The sequence below is a fragment of the Anser brachyrhynchus genome (genome assembly GCF_964034855.1).
Source record: "Anser brachyrhynchus genome assembly, chromosome: 7".
In the NCBI taxonomy this organism is placed as follows: domain Eukaryota; kingdom Metazoa; phylum Chordata; class Aves; order Anseriformes; family Anatidae; genus Anser; species Anser brachyrhynchus.
In genome coordinates this window covers 462134-472740 of record NC_137701.1, presented here as the reverse complement: position 1 = coordinate 472740, position 10607 = coordinate 462134, and the positions used below count along the sequence as shown (strand labels likewise).

General features: G+C 42.7%; 1 pseudogene across 1 annotated transcript in view; it reads left to right on the top strand.

Annotated features, from left to right (window-relative positions):
* The first annotated feature begins 1191 nt into the window (after nt 1-1191).
* The window catches only part of LOC308197733 (nuclear pore complex protein Nup153-like), a 28230-nt pseudogene continuing 18814 nt past the window's right edge, over nt 1192-10607 (top strand). The window contains exons 1-7 of the transcript in view: nt 1192-3236; nt 5362-5610; nt 6869-6960; nt 7043-7165; nt 9002-9112; nt 9250-9288; nt 9390-9465. The product of the transcript in view is annotated as a nuclear pore complex protein Nup153-like (transcript). The remainder of the gene's footprint in view (nt 3237-5361; nt 5611-6868; nt 6961-7042; nt 7166-9001; nt 9113-9249; nt 9289-9389; nt 9466-10607) is intronic.

Here is a 10607-nt window from a genome sequence, read left to right as displayed (position 1 = left end):
CTGGTTGAAGCGGTAATGGTTCTTCACTTACCTGACTTGACTCAACACCGTGATTTTCCCCGAATTGTTCTACGGAGTCTGGTTGTCTGCATTTTACAAGGTCGCCTGCTAAGCGTTCTTATCGCTGCAAGCACACCTCGATACCCCATTCCTTACCTTTAAACAACGTAACTCTGCAAAAACAACATTTTTATTCCCACGAGGGGCAGGGCAGGCCCCGCGGCGCGTGGCGGCGGGGGGCGGGGGGGCCCCGTGACGGCACCGAACGCGGGGGGGGGGGCGGTATGGCCTCGGGCGGCGCGACCGGTAGCGGCGCGACCGGCAGCGGCATGGCCGGCGGTGGCAGGGCCGGTGGCGGCGGGGCGCCGGGCGGCAGCCCAGGAGCCCGATCAGGAGGAGGAGGAGCAGGAGGAGGAGGAGGAGGAGGAGGAGGAGGAGGAGGAGGAGCGGCCGGCGGCAAGGTGAAGAGGCGGCGCCACCGTTTGGGCGCCGCGAAGCCCCCCTGTGCCAGGAGCAAGCGGGTGAGGAGCGGCCCCCCCACAGCGGGCCCTTCCCCCTCAGCCCGCCAGTTACCCCCTTACTTACCCCCTTACCTTACCCGCCCCTTTATCCCCTTAGTTACCCCCTACCCACCTCCTTACCCCCTTAGTTACCCCCTCGACCGCTTAGTTACCCCCTTAGTTACCCCCTCAACGGCTTAGTTACCCCCTTAGTTACCCCCTCAACCGTTTAGTTACCCCCTTAGTTACCCCCTCAGCCCCTTCCTAACCCCCTCAGTTACCCCCTCAGCCCCTTCCTAACCCCCTCAGTTACCCCCTCAGCCCCTTACTTACCCCCTTACCCCTCTACCCAGCCCATTACCCCCCTCCTCCCCCTCCCCTTCACCCCCAGCCCGCTGCCCTCAGGACCCCCAGTGCCACCCCCAGGGCTTTCCCCGCTCCCTGCACCCCTCCTCAGCCCATCATCAATTCTCTGAACGTTACCTGCCAGGCTTTGCTTCTCGTTTGTGCTGTAGGGTACAGCAGGTTGATGGTGAAAGCGGTCCGTCAATTCGGGGTGTGAAAATCCCCGTGCTGGAGGGGGGACGCGCCGAGATCCCTCCCAGCAGCTCTTTGCTAAGAAATGTCAGGACGCCCAGGGAGATGCTCTGGAGATGCCCTCTGCACATGTTTGTTCAGCCAAAACCTCTCCGCTATTAAATGAGCAACGTAGCTGAGGGGATTGATTATCATATGCAAAACCAAGGGAGCGCTACGCATGGATAGCTGCTCAATTAGGTTTTTATCACTTGCAGAAATGCCAAGTCCCTTATACCATATATTGACAATCAATCTTGTCCATCTAAAGCTGGCCTGGAAGGGCAATGCAAACATTCCCCACGCTTACAGAGCAACCGTTGAAACCTCTGGCTTGAACAGTGCATTAATGTTGAAAGTGCCATAGCTTGCGTGTGCCGACACTGTGTAGCTAACTGATAAACCTTACACGTGGATTAAAAATAATCAGTGGAGATGGTTTTCTAACTTTTCCATTGTCTGTTATCTCTGCGTGTTTTCCAGTAGGTTTATTTAAAGAGTGTGCCAGAGCAAACACGTGCGTGGGGATATCTGGGGGATTCTGCACAGAGAATGGCTGCTGCACATCCAGCGCAGATCAAATTAACAGTAACTTATCGGGGAAGAATTTTAATGATTTGATAAATAGACAAACTGATAGGTGTTACATGTGTGCATTTATTATAGCAGTTAGCTTTGTAACCAGACGAATCGTGCAAATGTTCATAACGTAAAAGGACGAGCTTTGAGCAGATAGCTTGCTTAGAGCATTTGTCAATTAATTTCAGTTTATTTTCAATATCATGTCCACTCTGCAGAAGGTTCTGTGGCTTAATGTTAATTGTCTCTCAGTGATGCAGTTGGGGAGGCACGAAAGCGACCGATGCGATTTTGTGAGGTTATACCTCTGGTTCTGATCCCTACCCCGCTGTTTTTCTCATCCTTCCCCCTACAACTTTAGTCGATAAGTCGATTCTTAGAAATACTTAAATAGATGTGTTTTGTGTGCTTGTGATCGTAATTACAGCCCACCAAACCCTCTGTCTCTTACCATTAAGCTCTGAAGGTGCCTGGGCACTGTAGACAGTATAGTTAGCAGCTTCAAAGTTCCTGGGAACTAGTCCTGGATCTAATTTACCTTTTTTTTTTCCCCCTGCCTGCAGGAGGGATGATTAGCAGGATGCCTAGCTCATGATTGTCAGCTTTCTGGATATTAATTTTTATTATTAATTTTTATTATTAATTATATTCATTTATATTAATGTATCTTTTATTTAACCGTAGTTCCTGGGGCTTTCGGTCAGGTGGGAATTCTCCGATCGTACCCGATGTATGCCGCAGAGTCAGTCTTCTACAAAATACAGCAACAGCTTTAGAAGGCTCTTGCAAGAGGAGGTGCTGGTGCTATAGCTATAGCTGTGTTTCTTGCAGGACATCTTCTGGGTTAGCCTGACTGTTGAGAGCAGAACTGTTTTTTGTGCGTATAGTCACTGCAATTCAGCATTACTAAAATTGAAAATATTTAGATTCACTGATTTTAATGGGTAGTATGGTCCTGACTGTCGCAGTAGATAATTGCTGAACTTCTGGTTTAGTTGGTTTTCACGGGAGGGTGCGAAGAGGAAGAGTCCTGGAACAAGTCTGTAGGTCAGGAGCTGTTCAGGCGTAGAGTTTCCTGATAGCCTTGCAGATTGACGACCTGCTGATGAATTTTGGCAGAGGTTTCAAAACTTTGAACCTTGCCAAGGTCACTTGGAAGTGCAGAAAGTGATAGGTAGTTGTAAATCAATCTTAGGTGAATTTTAGGTTTACCAGAAGTGTAGCGATCCTATGCCAGGGATCAACCTCGTCGTCATCTTCTGAATATTTGCTGTATAATATCTGTCTTCAAGGTCCGTGGAAGGTGGTATCCCAGCATATGCTGTTGACTGTGTTTCTGTAATTAAACAAGTGTTTTTTCTTTCAAGCAGGGAATAATTAGCAGAATGACAGAAACGGTGAAAAATATTGTACCGGCCTGGCTGCAGAAGTATTTCAATAAGCGTGAGGAGGAGTGTGTAGACAGAAATGAATCTGCAAACCAGGAGGAGACTCCGGTAAACTATCATCACGATTATTCAGATGAAGATACCATAATCGATGAGAGTTTCACGCCTGAACCAGCAGGAATTAGTAGACGAGGTATGTGAAAAATCATTTGGAATTCTGGCCATCTGTATTTATTCACAGATTTCTAGTTTTGAATCTGAATTTCAAAAGGAAATTGGAATGAGGGTTTTGACAGAATGAAAAAAACCCAAAAAAAGTCAAAACAACTGTTTGTGAAACCGTCTTAGCTTTAAACTGTATACACAGTTACGAAGCATACATCTTATGCTCTTGGAAGGCATCAGTTAACTTTAGGTACTCTATTAGCCAGGTGCTAAATGCTGAAAATAAGTCATTTGCAAGTGTGCTGGGTTGCATTTTCCATCTTTTAAAAGATATGGAATGAAAATCTGTCTAATTGCCTAAGGCAATTAAAAAAATTAATTTGTTTTGCAGTCTTCGAAACAAAAGACTAGATGCTAGAATGGCAGAGGAAAATTCCGTCTCGTGTCCCGACTTTGTTTGTTTTGTTTTGTTTTTTTTTTTGTTTTGGGCTTTGATCAATTTAGTAAAGTTCCTCGTTAACTTGATGGTGAACTGGGGAACTTGTGCACGGATGTGGTTTATGAGATTATTATCCTTAAAATATTCAATAACTTTAAGGTCTACGCGGGGGGAGGGGGTGTCTTTGAGAAGGTATTTGGACCGTTGGCAACGAGGTTTGCAACTCCTTTACCTCATGAAAGATTAATTTGTCTTATATCCAGTGCCTCTCACTGTTCCTGTAGTCCTGTTGTATAAATTTGCATCTATTCTTATTTGAGTTTCTCTTAAATTAGCTGTTTTGGGGAAGTCAGCTTTTAATAAGTAAAGAAGTTTTGTCTGAGCGTGCGTAGGTAACCATAGATAATGTGGAAAGTCAGTTGCTTCTGTTGTTGGCAGAATCAAAAAATAAGGAGGAAATATCTTTGCCTCCAATCTCATCTAATTGTAAACAAGGAGATTGATGGCTTTCTGTGTAGCTGTAGCTTGGGAATGAGTTTGGAGAAAAGAATAGAGAAGGTCTTCGTGACTGAGGAACACATGTTGGCTTTCCTATGTAACTGCGTGAAAGGAGCTTTCAGTAAGAACAGCTGCACTGCAAGCTTGCTAACTCCAGGAGATCAGGAGCAGGTGGACACCCTGGAACCTTTTGCAGCTTATGTTGCTGTCCGTGGGTGTCGCTTACTATGCTTAAGAATAAGATTTTTTTTTTTAATTATTACTACATTTTGAAACCAATGTGTTTCTTCAGTTCTGAGGTATCAGTGTGCTGGAGCCTATATTGGGTGGCCTTCCGCCTGAAGAACTTTCTGTATCTCAAACGGTGCTGTCCTAAAAATCTGCTCATGGTTTGGAGAGCTAATTAGTGGTACTGCAGTGGTTATGAAGATTGAACTAACTAGTTTAAGCTTCAGTTCAAGTATCAAGAGGATAGTGGCTCAAAGTCATTTGAATTGCCCAGATTCCTGGGAGAGACAGTAGGCTTTCATCAGGCAAAATACCCATGAATAGTTCCATTCATTTAGCAAGATAGACTTCAAGGCCACCTATTCCAGGCCACTGGCATTGTTTGCAGACCCTTTGCTTCAAGAGGGAAAAATGCTCGTCTGGTTACTTGGGTCAACATCCTTGTCCCTTGGGTCAAAATCCCAATAGTTAATGGGTAGGAGATGATGTTTTGCCTCTAACGTGAGCTGATATGGAAGAACTTGGGAAAAAAGTACTGCAAACGTTCATTTTCATGTTGTGTATTCAGATTAATGTAACCTTTGTTCCAATATTATGGAAGCTGCAGTGTTATCTGTAATTTACCGTGTAATCTCAAATTTTGTAAAGCTTATTGCAAGCTGTACATGGGAGAAGGAGTATATATGTTTGATTTAGTGAACGGCCAAGTCAGCGTTAGAGCATTTGAGCACGGGGTCAGAATGTGGTGTTGTAAAACCTCATAGTTAACTACTTCTGGATGCAACATTAATACTGTGTATCGCAAGCAGTGTTGTTGTTGTAGCCAGACAGTTAGATGCAACCGTATCTGGGTGAGGAAGAAGTTAAATTTGGCTTCTCTCTTTTTGCGCTTAGAACTTGGCAATAGCATGGCTGTCGATAGGAAACAGGTTTTGGCTTCTGTGAGCTTGTCTATAGCAAAGCTAATTATCTCCCTGTTCTTGTCTAGAACCATCCACAAGTAGATCAGCACTGAACTTCCCAGTTGTGTTAACAAGGCCCTCTCTTCATCGGAGCCGTCTGAATTATACCATGCTGGATTCTCCTGTCCCACCTTGTCAGCCCTCGACATCTTCTGTATTTGGCATTGGCAGTCCTAGGCTGTCCTTGATAAAAGAAATAGAAGATTCTACCTCTCAACAAGACGATGATAACATCTCAACAACCAGTGATTCCTCCTCTAGAGCATCTGATGAAGGTGATTTTTGTGTTCTCTGTTTAATTGACTTTTTTTTTAATGTGAAGTACCTTGCGTTCTTTAATATTCCACATCACCTTAGTAAATAAAATAGGTGAATGTCAACTTTGGATGCGAGAATTAAATTGAATTTTTAGTGTTTTAGAAGTATATAATCCTATCACCTTTTTAATAGAAGCGTGCTTTGGAATACGTTTATGATACCCTGATGTTAGAAAGAGTCAATGCTGAAATATACACATTCAGCTAGGTTATATGTAAATTTTGAACTGGGACGGTAGGAAATCAGGCTGACTTGCCGTAGCTTGACAACTAGGCTGATTGTCTAGAAGGAAGAGTGACTCAGAATATCTAACAGACAGCTGGTTAAATGTGAATAAGTGCAGGTGACAAATAGGAACACGAGATGTTTTCCTGTGTTTCAGCAAGAGAAGATAAAGAAACTACTCTGACATAAGCTATAGGCTGTTTTTTGACCTTTCTTGGTAGAAGGCTTCAGCTGTCAATACTTTTCATGTCTTTTGCCAAATTCATTGAGGAAAGCACACCATTTTAAAATAAAAAATAAGCATCGTGTCGATGTAGGTTGGTACGTAGGTCTTCTCGCTGAAAGGGCGAACAGCAGGTTTGCAGCTTTTTCTAGTCCCCCATATAGACAGGGACTGACGTGTGCTCAGCAGGTTTTCCAGAGAACTTTTGTACAGCTGAGTAGTAGAGTAGAGTTGCTGGGCTTTAGCAATATAACCTGAGTGCACTAGAACTTTCTGGTGTGTCTTCGTAAAACATACATGGGCAGAAGATCGTTAACTCTTAGAGCAGCCTTTGGGGAATCTTCCAGGTTTAAAACCTATGCGATTATGATCTGTGCTGGCCTCCAGCCTTTTACCAACACAGAAAAAAGCTTTGTCCGTACAAATGCACTGATGTTTATGCGGTCCTCTTTTATCTTAGCCTGAAGGAAAAAAATATCTGCATTGGAAGCACAGTATTAACTTGGTAAGATTGCTGAAAACTACTTGCAGCTCTGTGAACAGTTTTCAAGTTTGTAGGTGATACTTGGTTTTCAGTCTGTACGTGAAGTTGATCTATTTAAGGAAGCTGAAGTCATGCTTTTTTTTCTGTATTGAAGAACTTGAATTAGTGTGATCTTTATTGTTAAAGTTCTGTACGTACGAGAGGCATTTACATCTAGCATACGTCATTTTGGCAGATGTTGCAGTTTTAAAAAATACTTCATCATCACTGCTCTTGCCCGCAGGAGCTGAAAGAACTCATTCCCTCTCGCAGCATTCTGCAGCTAGCTCTAAGAAACCCGCATTCGGTTTATCTGCTTTTGGAGGACTGTGTCCTGTAAGTACTGCACAGTATTTCTTTTAATCAGTTTGAATGTGTACCTGTTTTTCTATCCACCTATCGTACTGTGTTTCCGTAGGCACGTGGAAGCACATCTGTTTTTAAGCAAAACCAGCTTGGGTTTTCTCCATTTTACCCCGGAAAGACGACCTATGGTGGTGCAGCTGTAAGATCAAGGCAGCGAAGAACGGAACCTTACCGGGTATGACAAAAGTAGTGTAGTATTAGTAGTCAAATGTAGTAGTCAAACCTGGCTAATATTTATCTGTGGATCTTCTTTTCCAAGCATGCCTACATTCATGCTATGGATATGTTGTATAAACCTGCAGTCTTTGAAAATATCTAAAATCAACTTTGCTGATCCTTTGTTCTTCTGGTACACAGAGGCATGCAGGACTAAATGCAGTCTCAAGATAAGCAGTAACATGCTTTCTGTTTTGAACGATTCATATAGTTCTTGGAGAGAGTTATTTGCCCCCAAGTGTTCTTGGAAATAGCAAATAAAAACTGCTGACAACTCTGATTAGCTAGAGCTGAATCGAAAAGGAAAGTCAAGTCAGGTTTGGTAGGAATGTATTTAAATGAAAGTGACTTTTATCGATAAATCAAAAGGAATTTGAAGAAAATGAAAACGCGGGTTTGCTGGCTCTGTTCTGACAGTCCATTTGTGCAACGGAAAAAGGGCAGTACAAGTACCTCACTTACGGGAAACCTTGAAACCTTGTGGTGCAAAGCTGGGAACCCTCTTTGGTCGGCTATTTTTGTTTTTTACAATATTACTGCATTATGGTAAAAAGAGGAACCAAAATACTAGGCTTTTAAAGGAGAGAGTAGCTTGCTTCTTGCTGCTTGCTGTGAATGACAGCAAGGTACTAGAGAGTCCAGCGAAGGGCCACCAAGATGATCAAGGGACTGGGAGCACCTCTCCTCTGAGGAGAGGCAGGGACTGCTGGGCCTGTTTAGCATGGAGGAGAGGAGGTGCAGGGGGGATCTTATTGGTGTATATAAATACCTGAATGGATGGTGCAAAGAGCATAGAGAGCCATTGTGTTTTCAGCGGTGCCCAGTGCCAGGTCAAGAGGCAACAGGCACAAACTGAAACGTGAGGCTCTGTCTGAGCATCAGGAAATGCTTTTGCACTGTGCGGGTGATGGAGCCCTGGCACAGGTTGCCCGGAGAGGCTGTGGAGTCTCCCTCTTTGGAGGTCTTCAAGAGCTGACTTGACATGGTCCTGGGCAACCTGCTCGGGGTGGCCCTGCTTGAGCGGGGGGGTAGACCAGGCGATCTCTAGAGGTCACTTCCAACCTTAACCATTCTGTGGTTCTGTGAGTCTCACTTGTGTTTTTACATGCTGCGTGGTCTGCTTCCTGTTTTCACATCGTGTGATAAGCACAGTGTGGTTATATGAGGGGTTTAACCTGGGAAGAAAAAAAGTCACACCAAAGGAAGTTTTTGACTGATATTTGAAGTTGGGTGGTGCAAATAAACAGTTTACTTTTTCAGTGTAATGTTTAGATCTGTTACAGTTTAAATCAGATCTTTATCTTTTAAGACAAAGATTTGCAGCCAACTTTAATCTTGGGGGAAGGGAGGAAGCAAGAGAGAAGTAAAACTAGTTCCTGGTTATGATTGTATACACTGATTTTAAGATGGTACACTTAGACCATCGTGAAACTCTGAGGTCTGTGTTGTTACTGAAAATGCTTTCTGTACCACAAGCCTTTTCTTGAGTTCTGTTTCCCTGATTACTGCTTCGGAGGCCTTAGCAGTCCTAGCATCATCCGTCTTGACCTTTTACAAGTACGGAGTTCTTTTATTGCTCGTGCAACAAGCACGTGCAAGATGCACTGAGGCCCAAGGTAAACTTCATTAAACTCCGAATGTATTCTCTTCTTTATGGCTTAAACTCCCAGTGACTGCATTTTTCTCTGTCATCAGAATATATTGATTGTATCATCAGTGTAGCCTTGGGACGTAAAATACATGCCTCTTTAGCTCAGAATTGACCATTGTAACACTTAAAATGCTAATTTTTCAGGCACAAAGGAGAGCGAAAGCTAGACAAGAAACTGTGCGGTCCCGCGCTACGTTAAGTACCTCAGCACGGCGCATCTTGGAGGCAATGGAGAAGCTGTCAAGCCCTTTGTTGGTAAATAGCACTTCTTTTAATCTGTTTTTGCTTCATGTGTTTATAAAACTTAGTAAATGTGCCATCAAAGCATAAAGATAAAACTATTCTTCCTTACGTTGTGGCCGGTTTAATTTATTGCGCTGTTTTTTCAACAGGATGCTAAAAGAATGGCATCTGTTTTGCCGCTGTGTTGTGTAAGTTGACCATGAACCCCCACATTTTTGTTGCAGGGAACCCTCTCTCTCAGGAAAAAAAAAAATGCCCTCTAATATTTATGCTTTGTTTTATCCCTTAGCCTCCGGACATAGATAAACCGGATATTACTGACTTCCAGTCCAAACGAAGAAAGGTAAGAACCAATAATGTCTTAAGCTGAGGTAGATAACTTTTTCAATGCTTTATCACTATTAGAAAAATTTTCTCAAACCTCAGTGACAACATAGACATCAAATCAAGTTAATATTGGCATGTATCCACAATAGATGATGGGTTGTGAAGATTACTCAGGTTAAGAATTATGTTATCTTTGTAAGTTGAGAGCAACAACTCTAGAACACACCAAGTCGTTTTATCTTGTCCCACAACTTGGGGTGAAGCTGCATATTAAAATTCCTGTTGAGGCAAGTTTTCTCTTGAAGAAATGATCACAAATAGAAAAATACTGATTGAGTGGTCATATAGACTTTGTACAGACTTCCGTGTTCATTCGGGCACAGAAAACTAGTTTTTGTGCTTTTTATCACCATTCAAAGTAAAGAGGAGGAAAATTGTTAATTTCCGACGCTATAAATCTTACGCTCCTAAATTCCTATTTGGAGGTAGCACAGAACTGGCGATAATGCTGTGGTAAAGCATGATTTCCTTTCATTTTCTTTAAAAAATGAAAACTAGTCATCTTTTTTTGATGACTTTAGTTAGGGGTATCATTAAACTGCAAAACTGTACCAGGCACAATAGCTCTTGGTGTATTAAATGCCTAACTGGGGGAATTAATATTTTTCATTTTTACCTTTAAAACCAGCGATGAACCATCGTTGGAGTCTGATAAATTTTCCATAAAATTAAATGGGCATCTCTTTCTGCGAAAACATCTGTGTTTCCAGTATCAGTCTGAGTGTACAAATGACCACTTGTTAAGTGTATGGGCTTCTTAGGCTGGAAATCAAAGTGGACAGTAATACTGGTTGCTTATTGCTTTTAACTCTTTCAATCTCTGTATTGTTTAGCCAGCACAATCTCCATTTGGTAAAGTTCTAAAATGAATGTAGCAGCAACTGCTTAGTTTTTAGGGGGGTAGAGGTTTTTTTTTTCTTTTTCTTTTTCGACGCTATAAATCTTAACGCTCCTAAATTCCTATTTGGAGGTAGCACAGAACTGGCGATAATGCTGTGGTAAAGCATGATTTCCTTTCATTTTCTTTAAAAAATGAAAACTAGTCATCTTTTTTTGATGACTTTAGTTAGGGGTATCATTAAACTGCAAAACTGTACCAGGCACAATAGCTCTTGGTGTA